The sequence below is a fragment of the Rhinopithecus bieti genome, unplaced genomic scaffold (assembly GCF_001698545.2).
Source record: "Rhinopithecus bieti isolate Rb0 unplaced genomic scaffold, ASM169854v2 scaffold_69980, whole genome shotgun sequence".
NCBI classification, from domain to species: domain Eukaryota; kingdom Metazoa; phylum Chordata; class Mammalia; order Primates; family Cercopithecidae; genus Rhinopithecus; species Rhinopithecus bieti.
In genome coordinates, this window is record NW_016826299.1 from 274275 (window position 1) to 299695 (window position 25421).

The window sequence follows — 25421 nt, forward strand, 5'->3', positions numbered from 1 at the left end:
GGAATAATATGCTGGGTGTCACCAAATTCCAGAGCATTATCAAATAGTAGCTAGGAATGTATTCAGATGCAAAAAGCAGATGATAGTGGCTTAAACAAAGTGGGGCTCACTGTTTTCACACAGTGAATATGGAGATGGACCATCCAGGGCTGGTGCTGTGCCCAGCGATGTCTCCATCATCTTCTCTGCCTTTCCCAGCAGGAACAGCTCTATTCTCATGGTCATCCCCTCATGGCATCATGGTGGCTAAGGCACCTTCATGTCTCATGTCTAAGTGCCACCCAGGAGACAGGGCTAGAGGCAAAAGGTGGAAGGATGAAGGCCTTTTCCTTTTCTTTCAGGAAGTATCACCCTCCCCAGGGACTTGTGCCTACATCTTGTTGGACAGAATTATGACACATAGCCATGCTAGCTTCGGGGGAGTCTGGGAAATCAAGGTTTTAGATTCTACACCCTCCATAGAAGAGGCAGGCAGAGGAGAAAGGGTTGGAATTAGAGGTAGGATCGGCCACCACTGGTGTCTTCTGCACACCACAGTGGCTGTGGTATACCCCACCTTTCTTATGAATGATCAGAAAGAGAAAGGAGGAGAGCCTTGAGTTATTCCAAGGGAGAATCTACCTCTTAGTGTTGATCAGATGAAGCAAGCTGGGATCCAGGTATGTGGGGAACACAGAGGGCACCAAGACCGGCTAGTTGGCCTCTGGGACGTAGTAAGGGAGATGCCTGCATCAGTAACCATAGTGTGAGTAGAATGTGATCAGTGTCAAGGAGGGGTGCACATGATACTGGAGGACCTGGCAGTAGTGGCTCATCACTTCCAACAAGGGAAAATAATGACGATGATGATAATGATGGTGACAATGACGAGAATGACAAACTCTTACTGGGCAAGAAACTGCTCTGAGGGCTTGATCTCATTTACTACTTACTGCTACCCCACTAACTAGGTACTTTCCCTATCTCCACATCACAGATGAGGAAACTGAGGCACAGAGCATTCAGATGACTTATCCCAATTAGAAATGGGAAATAGCCAGAGCTGACACCACACTTTTTTCTCCTTTATCTTTAAAACATGTTTAACATTTAAAATCTGTTATTTGACACATATAAAATATTTCCCATAATATATTTGTTAGTTATACAAAGTATAACAATAGAACCTGTGAAGTCACCGCGTCCAATGACTAGACTGTTACCGGTATTACCTCGGCATTCCTTACACCTTACCACCTTCCAGTCACCTTCAGCTCCCACAGGAAGCCACTGTCCGTGTGACTTGTGTATCTCAGGGATAGATGTGCTTAAACAATGTCTTGCTTAGTTTTGGTTTTGAGCACTGTAGGAATGATGTACTGTGTGTAGTATTCTGAGACTTGCTTTTCTTCCCCCAGTTGAACATCATGTTTCTAAGGTTTAACCACAGTGTGGCTATAGTCCCGGCTTAGCTGTGGTTCTCTTACTTTCACTGCTGTACAATGTTTTTTACCAGCAAATCTCAATGTATCCGTCCATTCTCCTGACATGTTTGTAATTCTTTTTTAAGAATTGTTACTGGCCAGGCATGGTGGCTCACACTTGTAATTCCAGCACTTTGGGAGGCTGAGGCGGGTGGATTACCTGAGGTCAGGAGATCGAGACCAGCCTGGCCAACATGGTGAAACTCTGTCTCTACTAAAAATACAAAAAATTAGCTGGGCATAGTGGTGGACACTTATAGTCCCAGCTACTCGGGAGGCTGAGGCAGAATTGCTTGAATTGGGAGGCAGAGGTTGCAGTGAGCCCATGATCGTGCTATTGCACTCCAGCCTGGGTGACAGAGCGAGACTCTGTCTTAAAAAAAAAAGAATCGTTGCTAAGAACAGCCTTGTGCAAGACCGCTAGTATACAAATGCCAGCATTTCTTTGGGGTATGTACCTAGAATTGGGATTACTGGGTGTACATATACTGTGTATGAATCCGTTGTCAGTTACAGGGGTGAGAAACAGTGTTTCCCAGTTTATGAATTATTTTTTTACCTGTATGGGTGTCTTCTGATTAAACTGGAGAGTTAACTTTTACATAATTGTATATAACAATTTCTTCCCTTTTAATAACAATTCTATTAAGTTATAATTCACATAGGATTCACCTACTTAGAGCATACAACTCAGTGGTTTTTGGTATATTCACAGAGTTGTACCACTGTCCCTGCAACCAATCTGGTACATTTTCATCACCCCAGAAAGAAATGCCATACCTGTATTAGCAGTCACTCCCCATCTACCCTACTCCCTTAACCCTAAGCAACCACTCATCTACTTTCTGTCTCTCTAGATTTGCCCATTCTGGACATTTCACATAATGGAATCATACAATAATATAGGGTCTTTTTGTATCTGGCTTCTTTGACTTAGCATGTTTTCAAGGTTCATCCATTTTATGACATGTATTAATATTTCATTATTTTTATCAGCAGATAATATTCCACTGTAATGAAATACCAACATTTTGTTTGTTCATTCATCAACTGATGGACATTTAGGTTGTTCCCAGGTTTTTGGTTATTGTGAATAACGCTGCTGTGGATATTCACGTGCAAGTTGTATGTGGACATATGTTTTTATTTTTCTAGGGAGTATATCTAGGTGTGGAGTTGCTGAGTCATATGGCAACTCTATGTTTAAATTTTTGAGAAACTGCCAGGCTAGGGCTCCACCCTTTTACAGTCTCACCAGCCATGTCTGAGGGTTCTAATTTCACCACATCCTCATCAACGCTTGTTATTGTCTGTCGTTTTTTATTGTACCCATCTCGTAGATGGAGTGGTTTGCATTTCCCTTAAGGCTAAATATGTTGAGCATATGTTCATGTGCTTATTGGTCATTTGTATCTTTTTTTAGAGAACGATCTGCTCAGATTTTTGGTTCATGTTTCGTTGGTTTATTTGGCTTTTATTGTTGTATATTCTAGATATGAGTCCTTTATCAGATATGTGACTTGCAGTCACTGTCGCCCATCTATGGATTGTCTTTTCACTTTCTTGATGGTGTCCTTTGGAGCACAAACATTGTTTTTTTAATCCACTCTGACATTCTCTGTCTTTTGATTGGTGTATTGAGACCATTCACATTTAAAGTGATTGTTGGTGTTGTTGGATTAATATCTACCATGTTCGTAACTTTTCTATTTGTTACATTTGTTCTTTGCACCCCTGCCCCTCCCCAACCCCACTCCTTTCTGCCTTCTCTGGTTTTAATTGAGCCTTTTAGATGATTCCATTTTATCTCCTTGCTTAATGTATCGATTATACTTCTTTTAAAAATTTTTTAGTGGTTTCCTTAAAGATTACAATATAATACATACTTTTAACTGACTTAAGTCCACCTTGAAATAATACCATGTAGCATCACGTGTAGTTCAGGTACCTTAGAACATTACCAATTTCTCCCCCTCACTGCCCCATCTCTTATGATACCAATGTCTTCTTTCATGGTTAGTGCTTCCTCTGTTCTTGTTTAAGAAATCCTTCCTACCCCAAGGTCAGAAAGATCTCCTCTAGTGCCAGTCAGCATCTCAGAAGGCATCAGGTGGCCCCTCTGCCCTCTTCCAATAGCCCTCATCCCACCAGTTCAGAGCCAGAGTGGAGCCTCAGTCGTTCCTGGGTGTGTCTGCACGCTCTGCTCTGGAGCTGGGGAATGACCTCAGGAGGGGCTGAGCTGCACTGGGTGCACCATCAGATGGGCCTGTTTCCATGAGCAGAACAAGATGTTCTGTTTCCACCCAGCTCAGGACCTGTGTGTCTCGGTAGCACATCAGGGCTGTAGAATCAGTGCGGGTTCGGGGCCTGTGTTTAGTAGCCAATGGGAGGTTAGTGTGTCTCCCTGTCCCCAGCACACAGCAACCTGGCAAGTGAGAACAGGCTCCCCACACATGCTGATTGCCCCTCGCAGGGCTCTTTCTCAAAGGGCCCCAGTCACCCGTCATTGGTCTGGACACTGGATGATGTTGCGAATCCCCAGTATGGTTCTGCTCAGCAGACCCAGTAGGTCCAGCTTCTGTGTGTCAAGCGGCATCTGATCAGGCTTCCCCTCTTTTTCATCTTGGAGCCTCTCCCCAGGTTCTGCAAGTCAAGTACACAGAGTAGCCCTCCGTCCCCTTGCTTAGGTGATCACTCTGGTATGCTGGTATGCCCGCCGCTGGCCTCTACTACCCAGGATCCCACAGTTCCCGTGGAGAGTGGGAACCTGGTGCTGTGGGAGCATCCCTTTGTCACCTGCAGGATAGAGAGGACAGCCTCCGTGGAGTTCTTTAGGAGGCCGCTGCCCCTCCCCCAGGCATTTTCCTAACCCCTTGGTGAGAAGACCAGCCTCCAGGCCTCCCCAGGGAGTGTAGGTCAGGTGGCTTAACAGGTGTCACGCAGTAGATCCCTCCAGCCTCCCATTTCCCTGCATTCCCAGCAGACCAGCAGCAGCTACATTTGGGGCCTTGTTAGAAATGAAAATCCTTGGACCCCACCACAGCCTGCTCGATCACAGACTCTGGGAGAGGGCCCAACAATCTGGCTTTAATAAACAGTCTGGGGCTGGAGAACCACAGCTCCGCAGGATGTCCGGGAGGTCCAGCATATTGACCTCATCAGCGATTGGTTTTTATTAATTCTAGACTTGGATTAGCCAATCTTGTAGACTATCCACCCCCCTCGATGTTCAGGGTTCACATTAAATGACCAAATTGTGAGGGAACCACTTTGTCCTCATGTGTGGGTATATATGACCTACTTACATTTTGTCCCCCTTGGAACCCACCTCCCAGGCTCCTGCCCCCACACAGTGGACATCTCCTTCTGACACATCTCCTGTGCCTCGGGATCTGTTTTGTTTTATGGGCCCAGGTGGAGCAGGATGTGGGTGAGTCTGTGGAGAAAGGGCACCAGCTTGAAAGGCAGCAGCCCTAGGAGCAGCCTGGGAAGGCTTTGTGCAGAGGAGGGCCGTTTCCTCCTACGTGTTGGGAGAGTTGTCTCTGCAGATGGTGGGTGAGAGAGTTCGCTGCCAAAACCACTGTCTTCCCTGCCCCACTGATACTTCTTCCCCACCTTCCTAAAACTGTAAGAGACTGGAGGTGTTGAGCATCAATGCCTCTTTGACTCAGGAATCTTAAAAATCACACCATGGGGCTACCATAGGGGCCTTCTGGTTCTCCTTGTGTATTATTAGTTGAATGTTTATAGCTTTCAATTTCTTATATATGCTCTCTATATGTGCTCCTATATATGTGCTTAATATATAAGATTATGTCCTTGTATATGCTAAGGACATAAGAAGACTCTACCTGACCTCACAACTTTAGGCACTATTACCACACCCTCTCTTCTCCCAGTGGGCACCCCGTACCCCAACTCCCCGGCACTTCGTTTGATGGGACTGCCAGCATCATGTATAATCATGAATGCTGTGGTTTTGCATATAATTCAAAATGCTGTGGATTATCCTTATTCACACACACACACTCACACCCAGAAAGGCAACTATCCCAGTGCTCCCAGAATACATGAACAACCTAATCCCAGAATCCCATTGTGAGAATCTATTTGAAGAGCACTTTCAGCAACAATTACTTTATGAATGGAGGTCTCAGCAGGAAAGATAGGGCACATAGTAGAGCACTTGGAGGACGGTTACTAGACCAGTTCCCAAGGCATACGCAGAGTTCAGAGAAACCACCAGGAACTGTTAGCAGCAGAATTGTTTCAACCCTTGGCCCCAAAGGAAGAGGGGAGAGAATGTTGATGGAACCTGGAAGGAGAGGTTGTGTTGACAAGGCTCCTTGATACAGCAGTGATATTCAGGGAGAAACACAGCCAGCCAGAAGTTACTCTGTAGAAGAGGGCAGGGGAGAAAACAAGCCAATTTCATCCTCCTCCCAACCTACCTCTCGTCTCCCCCAGTTTTCCGTTTCCAAAACCAACCGACAGCCAGAGGGCAAAGGAGCCAACCAGAAGGCCCTCATGTGTGTGATTTTTAAGATTCCTGAGTCAAAGAGTCATTGATGCTCAACGCCTCCAGGTCTCTTACAGTTTTAGGAATGTGGGGAAGAAGTGTCCACAGGGCAGTAAAGACAGTGGTTTTGGCAGTGAGCTCTCACCCACCATCTGCAGAGACAACTCTCCCAATATGTAGGAGGAAACCAGCCCTCCTCTGCACAAAGCCTTCCCAGGCTGCTCCTGGGGCTGCTGCCCTGCAAGCTGGTGCCGTTTCTTCACAACTTGGGCCCCATCACCATGTGCCTGGGGCCGAAAGCAAGGTGGAGGAAATTGGAAAGTGGATTTAGAGAGACAAACAGAAGATATGTAACCTACTCTCGGACGTCCTCCTAAAAGTTTTAGTTTTACTTCTCACACGTAAGTATTTAATCTAGCTCAAATTTGTTTTGTGTTTGATGTGAAGTAGGGATTTTCTTTTTTTCCCATGTGAATGACCACCTTTTCCCAGCATCATCAGTGGATTAGTTCCTCCTTTCAACACTGATATTCTATCAATAAATCAAGTTCTGTATTTGCATACAGAACATCCAGATTTGCACACAGATTTGTCTCCCTTTTCTGTTCCATGAGTTAAACTTGTCTGTCTCTGACCTAGTGCCTCACAGACTTCAGTACTGTATCTTCATAATAAGGCTTGATATGTGGTGGGGCAAGTCTTATTCTTTTTCAGGAGTTTTAGGCTATTCTTGGCCCTTTGTTGTTTCATATTAACTTTGAATCAATTTGACAAGTTCCACAAAACAAAAACTGTCGGGATTTTGACTGAAATTTTATTTAATATATCTATCTATCTATCTAATATATCTTTATCATGTGGGACCTTCCTATCCATGAGCATGGTATCTCTTTATTTAGGTCTCCTTTAAGTATTAGTAAAGTTTGTAAATTCCTATATACACAATTTACACATCTCTGATAAAGGTATAGGTATCTTAAGTGTCCAATAGTTGTTGCTGGTATATAGACATGCAGTTGATTTTTTAGATCGGTCTCACATCCAGCCACCTTTCAATAAAGTCCCTTATTTTTTCCAATAATTTGTCTATTTTTTATGTAAACCATAGGAAACCATAGATTTGATATGGTTTTCTATGTAGATAGTCATATCATCTGTGAATAATTGTAGTTTTATCTCTCCCTAATCAATCTTTAAGCCACTTATTTATTTATCATGGCTGTTGACTAGAACTTTCAGTATAATGATGAATAAAAGCATTGATTTTGGGCATTCTTATCTTGTTCTTGATTTTTAAAGGGAGTGCTTTCAGTGTTTCTACATTAATACTGATATTTGCTGTTTGTTTTTTTGTAAATGCCATTTTAACAAATTCAGAAAGTTTCCTTATTGTTTTAATTTGCGAAGAGTTTTAAATCATATGGGTTTTGAATTTTATCTAATGCTTTTCCTGTGTCTTCTTTATTCTGCTACTGTAAAAATTACACTTACTGATTTTCTAATGCTAAAATATCCTTACATTTCTGGCATAAACTCACCATGGTCATGGCAGACTATCTTTCTTCCTCATTGCTGAATTTGGCTTTCTAACATTTTAGTTAGGAGTTTTGCTTCTATATTCATGGGGAAAGTGGACCTAGAGTTTCCCTTTCTTATACTGTTTTGTCTGTTTTAGGATTAAAGTATTCTGGCCTCATACAATTTTGCTTTTTCTATTCACTGGAAGAGCTTGCTTAAGACTGGGATGGTCTATACCTTGAAATTTTGGTAGAGCTTACCTGTAAAACTGTCTACGCCTGTTCTGTATGAGAGAAACGGGAGTTTAAGCCCTATTTCAATTTCTTTAGTGGAAAGTTTGACAAGTCCTGTGTTTGTTTTTTAGTTAGTGGTTTCATAAATTATAATTTTCTGGGAATTTTTTAATGTGGTCTGTGTTTTCAGAATTATGAGTGTAACAGCATCGGTAGTGTTTCCTTATTGTTTTTAAACCTCTGCTTGATCTGCGGTTACATCCTTTTTTCACTTATCATGTTATTTATTCCTTTGGGCCTTAATTTTTTTCTTTATCAGTGGTACCATGGGTTTGGCTATATTGCCAGATTTTTAAAGAACTGCATTTGGCTTTTTAAATTCTATTGTAAATTTGTTTTCTACTTTTATGGAGTTCTGGTCCTAATTGTATTACCTTCTTCTCATTTTTTTTTTTCTTTTAACTTTGTAGTTTGATGCTTAATCCTATGAATTTTCAGCATTTCTCTTGCTGTGAACACCTCAGGTTGCACATATCTTTTCCGGGGTCATGTCCACTAATGCTCATGAGTTGTCCTAAATAGTATTTTCATTATTATTCCATTCTAAGTATTTTTTAATCCCAATTATGATGGTTTCTTTTACCATGAGTTATATAAACATGTGTTTGTGAATTTCCAAATGTGTGGCATTTTAAATCTTTCTTTGCCCTGTTAACCTCCGACTTAATTGCATTACAGCCAGAGACCATGCTTTCTTGGAAATCAGTTCCTTGACATTTGGAGGGTGTGCTTGAAGTCTTGGTACTGGAGTCAGTCTTTGAAAACGTTCTATATCTCTAGAGAGAAATGTTATTCTCTGTTGTTGGATGTGGAGTTCTAAGTCTGCTGGATTACACCTCTTGACTGAGTGACTAAGACCCTTTCCACTGCTATTGGCTTTTTGTCTAGGTGGCTCTCTGCTCCCTCTGTCCCTTATGGCCCCTGGAATCAGGGAGCTTATTTAGGAGGAGCAGGTGTTTGGGCTGGCCCTGGAGGGTGAGGAAGATTTGGCTTGATGGAGATAGGCAGGGGGCCTGGGCAGAGGGGACAGCATAATACTGGTGAAGGAAGGCCAGGGAGTGGTGTCGCATCTGGAAAGAGGGCCAGAGGACAGGAAAATGCTGGGGCAGGGACCAGAGACCCTGGGAAAGTCCCCTCTTTAGGAGAGAGGCCCGAGAGAGTTTTCTGAGGGGAGACGACAGAGAGCCCATAGAGAGGAGGACATAGAGGCATGGGGTCGGGTAGGCCCAGGCCATCGTGGGGGGTCTTCCTGGGCAGGAGAAGGACCTGTGTGAGGGTTCACAGGGGCATAGTGGTGGCCATGTGGCTGTGTGGTGAGGAGGCCCTCCGTTAAGTGTGGAGCCTGGGAGAAGGGGTGGCAAACATCAGATGGAATTTCATAGAACCTAACGCACATCTCTCTCCCTCGAGGTGAATTTTTCTTTACACACCTGGGAATCTAAGAGATGATGTAACGCCTGAACTCATTTTATAACATCAGAAGTTTACGACTTAAAAATGTTTCAGAAGGTGGGAGCATGGGCTGTCTAGGGTTCTAAGGAGAGCATGGTTGAAACAGCTGTCTAAAGGGACTGAGGGGGTTGGAGGACCCAGTGGCAGGGGCATGGATGGAGGACCAGGAACCACCAATGTCAGCGTGGGTGAGAGGCTTCATGGTGAGGGAGGGTTGTTGGTGAGGGGCCCGGCTGGGGCTGTGTTCACAGTTGCTGGGATGGAAGGGACAGGGCAGGAATCAGGGTGTCAGCAGAGTCAGTTACCTGGGAGGTATGGCACAATGGTGATGGAGGAGGGGGAGCCCAATGACAGTGCAGTGAGGAATGTCGGGGGGACGGGATTGGTGGCAGCAGGTGGTGTGGACTTAGGGAGAGGAGACACGGAGCAAGCCGTGAGAGCTGGGTGGGCCTGGATTCGTCCTTTCCTGGTAGGATTACTGTGGCCACAGAATTTATTGTGCAACCCAGGATGTTTCTAGGAAGTGAAAGGGAGAGTCTGGACACTTAGAGCTGGGCAGCAGGATGGAGGAAGCCAGCACACACATGATTCCCTGTGCGGGCACGTAGGGGCTTTCAGCTAAGCCAAGAGTGTGTGAGGAAGTATCAAAAGTGCACAGGAGTTTCTCACTTGTTTGGGACTTTAAAATATATGTATGTATATAATAGGGATTCCCAAGGGCTCAGTGGGCTGAGCTAGCAGTGAGGCTGGGTGAGGAGAGGTGGCCTGGAGAGGGTTTGTCTTCTGTCTGGAAGCCTTTCACCCTTGGCTGAGAGAAGCTACACACACACCCACCCCTTCTGTCTGAACACGTGGCTCACGAACCGCAGTCCTACAGCTGTCAGTAGTAAAATCCAGTCCCATCCAGCACGCTTGCGGGATGTCACGGTCATTAAATGAAATGGAAGGCAGTTTGTTTTTTCCAAGTAAGATGGATGTGAAGGAATTAGGTAGAAGCTGACAGAGTTATACCCAAAACTGCTAAACTTAGCCTGGATTCAAGAAAGAGGTTAGAGAGATGGCATTGTGAGTAATTAGAGGCGTCGCTGAGAGCGTGAATGATTGACAGAGTTTGTGTCTGTGGTTGCCACTGGGGAGAAACAGAGCAGAATGGGAATCTTTGGAAGGAGCAAGGAGCCAATCTGCTGGGAATGTGGAGCCTTTGGGACTGTCCGACATGCTTCGGGTGCTGGGGTCTGTTTCCTTTGGAGGGAAGACACATGGTGAAAGGGAGAGCAAGGCACAATCCCTGGAGACAGACGATGGTCTGTAAATGGTGAGCAAACAACAGTCAGGAGCCTTGCCGGAGTCTGTACCAAGGGCCCTCCTAAGAAACGGGGTCATACTGGGGTCCAGTGACTGTGTATAGCCTGGGCCACATTGCTCAGCTGGGGTCTCTCCGGCATTTGGGTTTGTGCCTCAGCTCAAAGCCTTGCAGAAACCTCTTTCAACATGTGTGCTGACTGCTGCAGAGACTCAAACCCACTGGGGCAGAGACCACACAGCCTTGGAGTTGGGTTTCACATTCCTATCACCATGACCTGTGCCTACCCACCCAGAAATAGTTGGGTGAACTTGCTGGTTATTAACTGAGATAGTGCACATGACAGCCACATAGGTCTTTACTGTGTCTTGCCTGACAGCCCAGCATGAGTAGAACAGCCATCGAGCCCACTGAGAGAGCAGGATGAGTGGGTCTGACCACCTTGTTGCAAGCCACCTAAAACATGGCTGGACCCAGTTCCACCTCTGGAGGGAATGTACCATCGGCAGCCGTCTGAGAGGGTACTGGAGACATCAGATGTCAGCTCTAGTAGGGGGCGAGCAAATATCAGATGGAATGTGAGCATAAGAGATGACATAAGGCCAGAATGTGTTTTACAAAATCAGAAGTTTTGGACTTAAAAAATGTTTCAGTCTGGAATTGGACAGATAGTGCAGGCTCATTTTCTAAGAGTTGGTAAAAGTAAATGGATAAGAGATAAGTTAGTTTCAAGAAAATGGATTGCCAGACATGAGTAGTATTGCACACCTGGAGGGGTGGCCAGGGCTGCCTGTGTATGGACTGTCCCCAACATAGCTCCTCGGCTCCCACCTGCCCTGCACCCTGTATTGTTCACCTTGGCCCTTTGTGGCTCTGGCTAGGTGCGATTATCTTCCCCACACAGGGGACACAAATATATATAAAGAAATACTCTATATATTTTTAAGAATTGAAATCAAAGGGCAGATGAGATTTCTCTAACTTTGCAACTAACTTTATTGCAATCCATTTTCCCCCACGAAGTGAGCTGCCACCTTGTTCCTTTCTTTAAGAAATACTGTGAAAAAAGCCAGCTGACCAGCCTGCACCCTGGGAGGCTGGAGCTGTTCCCTGTGTGCCAGGCCCTGAGCCGAGCATTCCATATGCATCACGCCTCATTTATGCCCCCAGAAACCTTGGGCAAGGGGAATGCTGCTAATCCCAATGCATGGAAAGGGAAGCTGAAGAGAAATTTAGGAACTTGCTCCTCAGAGATCGTTTTCACTTAAACAGAGGAGTTGGGATTCAGATCTGGGTGGTCTCTGGCTCCAAGGCCCAAGATCTCAACTGCTGAGTTGAGATTTTTTTGGGGGGAGGGGGGTGGCGGGGGGGATGGAATCTCACTCTGTTGCTTAGGCTGGAGTGCAGTGGCATGATCTCGGCTCACTGCAACCTCCGCCTCCTGGTTCAAGTGATTCTCCTGCCTCAGCCTCCCAAGTAGCTGGGATTACAGGTGTGTGCCACCACACCCGGCTAATTTTTTATGTTTTTGGTAGAGACGGGGTTTCACCATGTTTTGGCCAGGCTGGTCTCGAACTCCTGACCCCAGGTGATCTGCCCACCTTGGCCTCCCAAAGTACTGGGATTACAGGCATGAACCACTGTGCCTGGCCCGAGTTGAGATCTTGATACTCCCTCTGGAGTATGCTTGGTTGTGCAAGGCGAGGCCTAGGGTCCCTTCATTGCTACCTCCTTGCCTCCCTTTGATCCTCATCCTGTGTATTCCCCCTTTCTCTCCCTGGCTCCCTCTTGCCTTGAAAGATGAGTAGAGAAGATGTTCTCTCCACTGCTAGGACTCCAGTCTCTAAAAATGCAGGTCCCTGTTTTTATCTAGGGGTGCATCTGGCAGGTTGCAATTCCTTGTTATGCCCTCTGACAGTCTGGTAGGCAAAGTGGCTTCCTATGTGGCTCCTTCATCTTGCTGTGTCATACTCGCTTCTATCAGCCTCTCCCCTGGATCCAGGCCCTAGGCCCATGTGGGCCCTTCTGGGTCCCTCATGTCTAAAATACGTGACTCGAGCAGCTGCCCAGGTACTTGTTGAGGGAAGGAATGAGGGAATGGACAGACGCCTCTGGAGACCTGCAGTGGCTTGAGAAAACAAGGACATGGGTTCCAGACAGAAGAGGAAGGAATGGTTGGAGATGCCCAGGAGTCAGGGTGGGTGTCACTATTGATAAATGCACGGACAGTGACTGCACAGAGTCTCGTCACTGTGGGTGGGTCTTCACCAAGTCCCTGTTTATAAGATGCTGTTACGTGTAGTCTTATTGAATCAGCCACGGAGGGGACCATCCATCCTTCCATCCCTGGAATAGGATGATCTGTCTTCTCCTACCCTCCTTTCAAGCAATTACTTCTCATCTGTAAATTAGTGCTGCTGAGGTTTTACTTTGAGTATGAAAGTTCTGTTGAAATCATTTGTTGGCAAATATTCCATAAGCCACAGATGTTAGTGCAAATGGGATGGAGAGAAAAAGCAATGTAGCGCCTCCCCTGATACAGTAGAAACTGGGGCCAGCAAGGGTGTAGAGGTGGGCTGGGACCTGGTCCCCTGACTTCTTAGCACACAGCTTGCAGGAAAAGTCCAAAATGCCATTTTAAAAGAGCTGTATGAAAATTGCACAAAGTCTATTTTTAGTTTACAAGCCAAGATATGTTTTGCAACTGGGAAAGGGTGTCCCTCAGTTGTATTTTGCTGAAATCATGACAGCCGCCTCATCAGTAGCTTCTTCATTTTTAATTACCAGCGTGGGGTTGAGTCACAGAAGCAGAATGACAGTGCATGTTTCTCTATGTCTGTTTTTAATTGGTGTTATTGAGTTGGGGCATTGATGCAGCTGAATGAAAGTTTTCTGTATCTTCATGCACTGGGAGCTGCCGATCTCAGCAGGTCAAGCTGTCACAAGGTCAGCATAGGAGCTTGGTCACTGTGCCACCTGGTCAGCAGGTCTTCGAAGCCATCACTTGGGATAGGCTCCAGGATAAAAGGAAGCTGAGCTTGCATGGTATTTGGCTGACACTCTCACCACCCATGACTGTCAGTCCCAGTCAGGTGACTCTGGCTGTCCCTGAGATCATCGCCACCTCCTTCCTGTGTCCTTGTTCTCTTTAAGGGAAACCACACAATAGAGAGGGGCCAAGGATGGGAAGCGCTGCCTGGAGCTAAGAGCTGTTAATAATCACTGCTGGGCAGCACTGCCGTGCTTGGCTATGCCTTGGGGTTGGCTATGCCTTCTCCCTCTCAGGCCTCCAGATGCTGCTGGCACAGTGGAGCCATGGTCCCAGCATCCTGAGTGACACAAGAGAGGTAGGAAAGGTGGGAACAGAATGCAGAGTACAGTTTTTTGTTTGTTTATTTGTTTGCTATTGTCAAATACACATAATAGAAAATATGTCATCTTATCTGTTTGTAAGTGTATAGTTTGAGGCATTTAGTATATTCACATTGTTATGCAACCATCACCACTGTCCATCTCCAGAACTTTTTCATTTTCACAGACTGAAACTCTGTACCTATTTATTTATTTATTCATTCATTCATTCATTCATTCATTCATTCATTCATTCATTTATTTTTTGAAATGGAGTCTCACTCTGTTGCCCAGGCTAGAGTGCAGTGGTATGATCTTGGCTCACTGCAACCCCCGCCTCCCAGGTTCAAGCAATTCTCCTGCCTCAGCCTCCCGAATAGGTGGGATTACAGGCGCACGCCTCCATTCCCGGCTAATTTTTGTATTTTTAGTAGATTCGGGGTTTCACCATGTTGGCCAGGCTGGTCTCGAACTCCTGACCTCAGGTGATCTGCCCGCCTTGGCCTCCCAAAGTGCTGGAATTACATGCAGAAGCCACCGTGCCCAGCCTGAAACTCTGTACCCTTTACACACTACCTTCCCACTCCTCCCTCCCCCACAGCCGCTGGCAACTGCATTCTGTCTCTATGAATTTGACCATTCCGGGTACCGCATACAGAGAGAATCATTCAGTATTCGTCCTTAGCGCCTGGCTCATTTCACTGAGCACGGTGTCCTCAAGGCTCATCTATGTTGTAGCACACATCAGAGTTTCCTCCCTTTTTCAGGCTGAACCATATTCCATTGTGTGTCCATGCCAGGTTTTGTTGATCCACTCGACCAGTCACAGACACCTGGGTCACTCCCACCCCTTGGCTTTTGTGGAAAATGCTCCTATGAACACGGGTATGCAGATATCTGTTCAGAACCCTGTTTTCACATCTTTCAGCGACAGGGAGTATATATTTTTAAGTGAAAATTTGAAGATTAGTTTTCTAAAATTCCTTTTGATTTCCCTTGGGATAACTGCTCTCAAGTGATGGTGTTTTAGATATTAAAAATTTGAATTTCCAACATTTCTTTCATAAAGACAAAATCTTATTTTAAAAAACCTTGTAGCCTCCTCCAACATGACCTTCCTTGGTTAAGTAGCCGTGAGCTGCAGCCTAGCACTGACCCTTCTTTCTGGGGAGCCCAGGAGGGGGACAGGCAGGAGCCAGATGGGCTCCCCCTGACTGCCTTGGGTGCTCAGTGTAGCTTTGTTCTCTGATCCATGATGTAAGCAGACTGCCCACATGTGCTGTGCACAGCCATTGGTGCTCAAGGTCACAGACACAGTCCACTCTTCAGGAGCAGAGCTGCTCTGTGCTGAGAGCAGACGTGGACTTGTACTGGAGCCTCTCTCCCCTGGCGAATCCTCTAGATGAGACTTTCTTGAGGATAAGGCACCCCCTACTTCTCGCATATTCAGAAAAAATAAAGTAAATAGTGGGCCTCCTCAAGTTGGGAAAGTCTGAACCAAGTGTCTCGATCGCCACTTTCCAGGACGACAGGCTGCCTGTACCCTGCAGGCATGTTTTAGGCAGGCTACAGAGTGGTGGTAACATGTACAATGAGTTGCCATTATTAAAAACTCGGGAGAGCGCATGTCAGATCTGAATGCTGGCTTCGCTGGAGGAGTTCAGGAGATCTTGTACTTCTGGGTTCCTGGAGTCTCCACAGACTCACTTCTTCCCTACCATGGGGTCCCAGGCTGGGCCCTGATGGCATCGGGGGTACCTCACCCAACTAGAGAGACCATACATGGCACAGGGAAGTTAGCGGGCAGCAGGGAGATGTGGCTCAAATCCATTCCTACTAACACATCAGCTGCACAGAGGCAGCGTGCAGGGAGCAGGGGCATGTGCTCTGCCTGGGGGTGAAGTATGGGCCCTGGGAACATGGGGCAGGGCCAGGCCTCAAGCAGCCTCCCTACCCCAGAGGTCACCTGCCCTTGAAATACACCTCATTTTCTTTCTGTCTCTTTTACAAAATAATTCCTGGATCCCATGGGCCCTGCTTTGATGGGAGGAAGGAATGGTGCAGCTCTGAGAAGCAGTCTGTCACTACTTCTCAGCATGAAAGAGCTTTTGTCTTCAGTTTAGACCATACATTCTTTAAACTTTATTTGGAAAAGGGGCTAAAAGGTCTGGTTACCTTGTTTTATTACAATTAAAAATTTCTTTTACAATTTTTTGAAACTGTCACAAACTTACAGAAAAACTGAATGCACAGGGCAAAGCTGGTCTGACCCAGTGCAGAGAAACTAGTGACCCCGGACCCATCAGTCCCAGTGCTCCAGTTTGTCCTTCGCATAAACAAGCACTATCTCTGCAGAACTGTGCAGTGCAGCCACAGACACCAGGGAATTACCATTGGTCTCTTATCAATTGTAATGGCCCCTAATGTAGTAACATATTCCCTCTGTCCGGTGTGGGTAACCAATCTGCCATGTCCTCTGTCTTCACTTTCCCTGAGTGGACACCCTGGTTATCTGCCTAGACTCTGACATCTAGAGTAGCCTGTTCCCACCCATAGGCCCCATGGGCTCCGATTCCACTTTCCCCAGTGTGGGCTCCCTCCTTCTGGGTTCCAGCCATGCCTTGTTCCAGGCCACCCCAGATCTTCCCACCCCACACACACCATGTTCTTCCCCATATGATGGCTTTAGAATAGAATTTTTCAGGAAAAAGAAGAGTTTTATTGTTTATTTTAAATTAAAACAAAACCAAACAAAATGAATACTCAAGAGGCATTGGATTTAGGAATCTGGTAAAACAACTAATTCTAGACAGTCATAAAGAAACCTTTGACCAGGAAATAATTTAAAATGGAGATATTCAAAGTAAGGATTTTAGAGTTTTTTCAGGTAGATCTTTGTAGACATTGAACATATAGGCCGAGGCCACATGTAGAAATTAAGCGTTCCCATCCGAAGCCAGACCATTTGGTTTGGCGACTTAAGGGAAGAGAAAAATGAAGTTTGCTAAGTAAAAATTAATGATTTCTCAGGAATTTTTAGGATGTTGAGCAGCTTAATTGCATAGTTTGGGTGGATATGTGTTGAAGAAAGTAATTTTAGGAGACTGGGAAATTGTGCAATCATCTTAACTTGGGTCAGGATTGTAATTATTGCAATAACAGAATGTTGCTATGTGTATATGTGACTGAAATGGGAAGCAGTTTTTAAAAAACGCTTTAAGAAATAACAACAAAATGTCCATTCTCTCTCTCTCTGGACTTCCTTAATTATAAATGCCAGGTAACCCAGTGCTGGCTAAATATAGGTCCAGTGGTCATCTATATTTATAACGTTTTTTTCAGGCGGAAGTCACTAGAGCGATACAGAATTAATTTAGTGTGTAGGTTTTTATAGAGTCTAATTAGTTGTGTTTTTCTTAAGCGAACCAACTGGGATCAATAACATTATATAACTGAACTCAGACGACCATGACTTTTAGACATAGACTCTTTCCAGAAAGCCAAGGCCCTCGGCAGATGCCGGCCCTGAAGACAGACAAGCGGCTCCGGAAGCAGGCACGCTGCAGCTGTGGAGCGGACGGGGCTTGGAACATCTGTTTCCAGCCAAGGGCAGGCTTTGGGAGTGATAAAGTACAGTGTTTTTTTTGCAAAGTCAGAAGCCTCATCTACAGTCCATTCATCACTGAGGCCTTGAATTGAGACATTCCGTGGCTGCTTATCAGCTGTTCCTGTGTGGCAGGGTTTGGCTGGGCTGGCCTGGGGAGGTGGGGTGGGGTTTTGCAGACTTACCAAAGTATGCACTTAGCCAACCCACCCCCACCAACAATGCAGCCTGCTCAAGGGCTACGAACTGCACCTGTGTCTGCAGTCACGTCCGTTGGAGAGTTGAGTGGGTGGATGGACCTTTGGAACTATTTGATGTCATTTGGGGTAGATTCGGCGTGCTTCTCGATGACTTTGCTGCAAATTAAACATGATAGAGTAGATTGGGCTTTCCTCCTCCATTCCTCAGGATCTTCAAAAAACATGAAGTCTTTTCTGGCAGAGTGAACCCGAGCTTGCAGCACCCACTGAGATCTTGTTTGAAGCCAGCTACACTCGCATTTAAAGAAAAGACATGATGGGGGAGGCCCTTTCTGTAAACCTCAGGCCAGGCCTGTCCCCTAGTGCTGGTTCCTACTCCCCCCTTATGTGACCCTCCCTGCAAACCGCTTTTGCTCGTCCACACCTGTGCCCAAGAGTTCTTCTCATGGCTGGTGCATGCCATGAATGAAGGGCACTGGCCAGTTGAAGGGAGTGCCCGGCTGGGCCTTGCCTGCCTCAAGTCCTCAGACCAGAGAGGCCAGTGGGGGTCTTACCCAGACCATATAGCTGGCAGGTGGTCTGCCTGGTTTGTTAGCCTCCTCCCAACCTCAGTGCTGTCCTGGGACAGGGACTGAAAGAGAGCTTAAAGACAGGATAGCAGAGCCTGGGCCAGAAGGCACTGGGGTCACGTTCACCCCGCCTCTGGACGTGGGGCCTCACTGGACAGCTGGACACAGGTGGGATGAGGGGAGACCTGTGTATCCTTCCAGTGTTATTTGGAGACAGAAGTCTGTTCATTTCACTAGGCAGATTTCAAGCTCCTCTGTGTTCCAGACACAACCAGGCCCCAAGGATTGACAGACAATGTAGCTCCTGCCCTTGAAGGCTTATGGTGGAGGGAAGGAGGATGAAGGGTATGATAGCTATGTCTGGGCAGACAGGGCCTGGGAGGTCTGGGAGGGCTTCCTGGAGTCAGTGACAGCTGAGGTGATGGTTAAAAGCAGAGTAGGAGTTAGTCTTGTAGGTGTGAGGGGACTTGAGCAAGCACAGGGACATGAAACAGTGAGTGAGGGCAGGGCCCCTTACACTGGACAAAAGAGGACAGTGTGGGCAGGGCCAGGCCTGTGGCTGGAGAGGGGTCCTGGCTGGTCATGTACCCTCTGAGACAAGAAGGAATCAGGGTGGGAATGTCAGTGCAGTGGTACGAGAGAGACTAAGAGGCCAGCGAGGGTCCGAGCAGAGGGATGGGGCTGCCTGCAGTAGGGCTGGTGCGGTGTGGGGAGTGGGTTTGGGAGCTATGTAAGAGCCCACTTTGGGAAGGTTTGGTGTTGGCTTTTACCAAGACAAGGAATGCCTCAAGAGGAAAGGTTTGGGGTGCAGGATGGCGAGGGTGCACAGTGTTGTTGATTCTGCTCTGGTGTGGTGGAAGTTATGTGCTGACCTAGGGGTCCTGCCAGGAGCCAGTGGATAAAGATGGTGCGGACCTGCCCAGCCCCTGGAGGACTCAGCCATTATGGAGCAATGTGCTTAGAACCCACTTGGGCGGGAGAGGCTCCCCAGAGGAGATGATGCTGAGCTGAGCCTGGAAGGACCCGGGATTGGCTGGCAGGAAATGAAGAAACAGCCTTCTGGGCCTGCCTTCTCGGTATCTGATACAGTTCCTGGATACAGCTCAGCTTCTCTCGGGGGTTCGGGGGGGGGAGTTTCAGAACCCACGTGCCCAGTGGCTGTTCAGACCTCTGGAACCAGAACATCCATCTGGAGCCAAGCCCACACCCACATGGGGTTGCTCAGGCTACTCAGCTGAATCTGACGTGTACCAAGGTGGCGAGCCAGAGATCTGGGGTTCTGAGTTAGGGCAACCCAGCAGTGGCCCCAGGAGGTTAACTTGGATGTGAGAACTGTGGGAAAACCAAGGACTCACCTGGTATGTTTCAGAGTCATTTGTTTATGAACCTTACATAAACACACATACCTGGATATGTATATACACATGTATATACACAAACACACACACACACACCCCTGAATACATATGCAGTTGGCTCTCTTTATTCATGGGTTCCACATCTATACATTCAAGCAACCTCAGGTCAAAAACATGAAAAAAAATGTATGGTGGATGTATAAACTATTTTCTTGTCATTTTTCCCTAAACAATATAGTATGACAACTATTTCCATAGCATTTACATTGTATTAGGTATTATAAGTAGACTAAAGATGATTTAAAGTATTGGAGGATGTGTGTAGGTTGTATGCAAATATGATGCCATTTTATATCAGAGACTTGAGTGTCTGTCAATTTTTGGTATCTGCAGGGTGGCCTGGAACCAGTCCCTCACTGATGCTGAGGCATGACTGTATACATATATATACATCTGTATACAAACACTTGCACATCCATATACATATGCACGCACACACACATCTGCATATGTGTACACATGTGTACAACAGCACTCACACATTCTATACATCCACACATGTGCGCACATACTCATTTACGGACATAATGGAATAATATGTACGAGAAACATAATATAGATCTCCCGTGACTTCCTTATTGAAATGAAGGAAAGTGCACACATGCTGAGGGTACTGGTTCTCCAGGAAAGAACCTGCTGCAAAGGACAAGGACCAAGGTGCCTGAAATCCCCCCGGCAACTTACAGTCTTAACTGTGCCAAGAGGCAGAAGGTTCAACAGTGAAGAATCCTGACTATTCATTGACTAAATGAATCTTGAACAATTTCACTGCTCCGTGCCTCAGTTTCCCCATATGTAAGAGGAGGACAGTCATAACATCTACCCCTTACAGTTGTTATGAAAATCAAACTTATTCATTCATCTGAACTCCAAGCTTGCTGCCTGAAGTGGGGCGTGTGCCTGGCAACCATCAGCTGCTCTTGTAATGAGCCAGGAGCACTCAGCAACAGTGAGGAACCCTGGCTGGGGGACCGGTGAAGAAGGGGGGATTGCTGTTCCCTACTAACTCTATACCCTTTTGTACCTTCCTTATTTTATGTCATGTGCACATATTACCTATATTTTTTTTAAATGTCAGATCATCTTTTTAAAGAGTATTACACTACATTAAACTCTCTTCACTGTGAGTTCTTTGATCTCATTTCTCCCATTGTTCTGGTCAAGAACATTTAGCAAGGTTTGTAATGACGTTTTAACGATGTTACCAGTTTTATCAAGTAATGCATATAATCACCTATCAATGTTGAGTAAAGGAACATGAGCATCCTGTATTCAGCAAATTGTTTATTTTCTTGAATGGTGCACGAGACGGGCTCTAATTAATTCATTGTGAATATATCATGGGCATGAAAGAGAACAAGAACATATTTAAATTTATGTTATGACATTAAAAAAACAATGTCTTGCAGACTAGCAGTCAGATTCATTGATGAAGAGCAGATGGAGGTCAGGGGAGGACACGGGGCTGAGCAGGACTGGGAAGTAGCCTGGGATGGTGGAGGCAGCGCCTCTCTATAATCAAGGGAAGGAGGAGGCTGCCAGGACCCTCCAATAGTGACAATCCGTGGAAGCCACCACTCCTGATTATAAAGGCAGCTGCTCAGGCACTGGCTGGAGAAGTGGTGCATAGTCAATTAGCTGTGAGCACAGGAGCAGAGCCAGCGCCTGGTGTGGACAGTGTCTGAGGCCACAGCCAAGCAGCAGCCACCCAGGATGTCCAGGCTGCTGAGCAGGGAGGAACACCTGCCATCTGGGGAAATGCCAGATAAAAAAAAAGAACCTCACTTTCCCTGGAGGATTATTTGGGATTTTGTCTTTAGGCTGCCCCCTTCCCGAGTCCAGCCCTGTCCATTTGACCCTGAAGAGGTCCTGAAAGTGTGGCAATCATTTTGAACCCTACTTGTGTATCTGTATGTCATTTAGTATCAAATTTTGTCACCTGCTTGTCTGTGAGCAGAATGGGGAGGCTGCTGGTTTAGGAACTGGGAGCCCCACAGTGTGACATAGTCTTAACCTCCCTGGGCCTCAGTCTACTCATCTGTGAAATGAGGACATCTCTGTGGGTCCTTCTCACACCCTAATCTGTGAGTCAGGGCCAGAGGGCAGCCAGGTGTCCTTCATGTTGAACCAGGCCAGTGGCCACATCCCCACAGGTGACCCTGTGTGAGCCTGGGGGCCTCAAAGCCTCAAATCCTGTCCCCCTTCCCCATGAAGGCACCCAGAGTTGTGAAGGAACAGCCTCCCTCATTGGGGAGGGGCAGGACTTCCTCTTACCTGGGGTGGACCCTGCTGTGGTAGGTCAGGTGAGAAGCCTAGAAGGGCTTAGGTGAGTGGGGAGGAGAGACAGCGATGGCTGTATCATAAATGCAGCATCATCCGGGCTGAGTTCCTGGGCCTGTGTTCAATGGGCCTGTGTTCCTGGGCAGCTGTCCCTGCCTCCTGCTGTGTCGTCCTTGGTTCTTTCACTGGTTTTGCCCGTGATGAAAACCTCACACTCCTGACCTGATGCCTAATGTTTCGAGGGGAGAGCAGAGGGCAGGATCACATGAGTCAGACAGAAGGATGGGGCCTCTTGGAGCATCTGACAAGAGGTTTATGGGAAAAGCACGGCTCAGAGACTCAATGAGATGCTGAAGGTCTAGGTTTGCAGCCACACCTGTTTATCAGCAGAGTCACTCAGTGTATGGACCGCCACTTCCCAACCTAGGGAACCCATGCTTGACATCAGAGACTTTGGTGAACTCCCCAGATACTCTCAGCAGCAAATGCTGTACATCACAGGCTGGCAACCTTTTCTTTTTCAAAGTTCACATGTGAACTATTTTATCCTCGTGGGCTCTAGGATCTCTGTTGCAACTACTCGACTCTGCTATTGTAGTAGGAAGGCAGCCATGAACAGCAGGGAAAGGGTGGGTGTGGCTATGTTCCAAGAAAATTTATCAAAAAACAGTAGGTGGATATATACCCAAAAGAATTGAAAGCAGGGACATGAACAGATATTTGTACACAGCAGCATTATTCACAGTAGCCAAGAAGTGGGAGTAATCCAAATGTCCATCAATAGATGAATGAATAAACAAAATGTGAGGTATGCAGATAATGGAAGATTAGTCAGCCTTAAAAAGGAAGGAAATTCTGACACATGGTACAACACTGATGAAACTTGAGGACATGCTGAATGACATAAGCTAGTCACAAAAGACAAATGTTGTATGATTCCAGCTTCTTCTGCAGCTAGCTTTGAAAGGGCAGCCTTGGCTGGTGTCCCCTTCTCCCCTGCAGTGGGAGCATCCCTCCCCAGCCCCCCAGCTCTCATGCTAGGCAGGACGTAAGTGTCCAAACAAATGGAGTTCTGGCCACTGCTGCCTCCAGAGGTGGTTGGACTGGTCAGCTTTCTGGGGACTGTCTGTGCCTTTCCTGGATCGTTCATGGAGAACAGTTCACATCAGCCCAGACCCTGGGGCCTTTGCAAAGGATGGTCATGGCGGCCCCGGGGCAGGGGGCTGGATGGCTTTGGGACTGGCCTTTGAGGGGAAAGGTGGCTGCCCCAAGCCTGGCTTAGCCATTCAAAGGCCAGGTGTGCCCTGACTGGCTTCCAGGGCCACCCTGCCATGGGCCTGCTAAGAGTCAACAGTTCTGTAATTAGTCTGCTTCTTTGCCAGCAAGTTTTATTCAACTCTTAGTTTCTCCATGTCCCTAACGGAATTGACTTGAATGCCCAGAGTTAAAAGACCAAAAGTTATGTAATATCTCCCAGGGATGGTGGCAGCTTATAAGCAAACATGTTGATTAAACACTGCTGCAAGTTGAGACTCCATGATTGCCTCTGTTGCTAAATAACAGCTCTAGTGTGGGTGAGGAGCAGCCTTTTGATACATGTGGCAATTAACTTTGTTGAAGAAGTGAGCAAGGTGACTTATCTGTAGGAAGAAAATAAAAGTGCTTGTGAGAAAATAGGGCAGAAATAATGAGGTTTATGATGGCAGAAAAATGTGAGAATCAGAATTGCAGGAAACAGTGTATCGAGCACTTACTACCTTACTGTTGGGTCTCTGCTAGCTCTTTCACACATACCTACCTCATTCAAATTTTGGAGCAACCCTTCAGGGTGGTGGTTGTTAGTCTCATAAGGAAACAGAGAGGGTAAGCCCAGGTCACCCAGAGGGAAGGGGTCAAATTAGATGCAGACCTGGATTTGGCTAAAATCTAAAGCAACCCAGACCCAGAGAGGGGAGTGGAGGAGCCAGAGAGAGAGCTCCCAGGACCACCAGCATTTGTTGAATGCCCACTAGGTTCTAGGCACTAAACTAGGCTCTATATAGGTGATTCTTATTTATTCCTCATGACTGTCTTAGTATTTGATGTTCTGTGGTTGTAAGCAACGGAAACACACTGGAGCAAGCTGAAGTAGAAAAGGGAGTTCTTTATTTCGGAACAAAGTGGTGTCTCCTAAACCCAAGAACAGGAGACACCCAGGCTACCAGGATTGCTGGAAAGGAGAACTGAAGGGTAGTAAAGGGGCTCGGAGGCTTTCTCTTGCACTCCTGCCTTATCTTCTTGTGCAAAGATGTGAAAATGGCCACTCACAGTATCCAAGTCCCTCCAGGTCTTCCCCTGGGCCAGTCAACTCTGTTGAGGTCAGACCATAGCAGACTAAATGGCTATGTATGAGGTGGGGGCAGCCAAGGAGTTGTGAGTCGGGTAGACTTTAGTCCTACTTAAGTTTTAAAGGTAAGTACTTTTATCCCCATTTTACACATAAGGTATTGAGATTCCCATGAGTCAAATATCCTTGCCCAAGGTCACGTGGCTAATCTTGGTGGATAGGTAGGGAGGGTTTGGACCAAATTGTTCTGACTCAAAACCCATGTTTGTAATCATCATATAGAACTGCTGTAGAGGACCATTAGTCTTAAATTTACCCTTTAATCAAGCTGGAAAAGAAACTAGGATGGTTTAGCCTGAGAAGATCAACTTGAGAGTCTATATGATGTTTAATCCATCTTGATTTTAAAATCATTTTTGGAGGATGGTGATCAACTAGCACCTCTCTACAGCCAAGAAGCAGGCTTCCAATAATAATGTCCCCATGCTCAAGCCTGGTCAGATGTGAGGGTGAGCTGGTGCTACAGTGAGGGCCAGCCCTTCTTGAAGGTCAGGGGCTAGGCCACAGGGCTGCTATTGGTTCCATCCGGTCCTCAAGCTGAAATCTGTCCTGACAAACTGCCCCTGGCAGAAAATTGGGACACCTCGGGGGTTTAGATGTTCTCGTCTGACCCTTTCACAATCCCCAAGCAGATGGATCCACGTGTTTTCTTTGGCTGTCCCATTGCACTTGAGAGTGAGTGTTCATTCTTCGATATTTCAGTTTACCCATGGGGTGGAGAGGATGGAATTTGTTTATAAATGAATGTTTTGGTGTAGACCTGACTTGACACCAACTTAGCTACTTCAGGGATGCTTGGCTCTAAACGAACATTCATTTCTGTCCAAAAATCTTGGCCACGATAGTCCAAACTTTAAATGATGTTAATTTACCGTGAGATGTGGTGGAGTATGTGCTCCATGGGAAATATGACTTAGTGTTGTTTATCTAAAAATGAGTGTCTAAATCCACCTTCATGTTTATAAACACTGCATACATGCCAGAGATATGAGGAGCAGTGCAGTGGAGGGTATGTTTCCTCTGGAAGAATGAGCCCCTCAGACAAGGGGGAGATTCTTGTGGGGT

The 25421-nt window shown here is 46.4% G+C and overlaps 1 protein-coding gene across 1 annotated transcript in view; it reads left to right on the top strand.

Moving 5' to 3' along the window:
* PCSK6 (proprotein convertase subtilisin/kexin type 6) overlaps positions 1–25421 on the top strand; it is a 193292-nt gene that overhangs the window by 25228 nt on the left and 142643 nt on the right. The window lies entirely within an intron of this gene.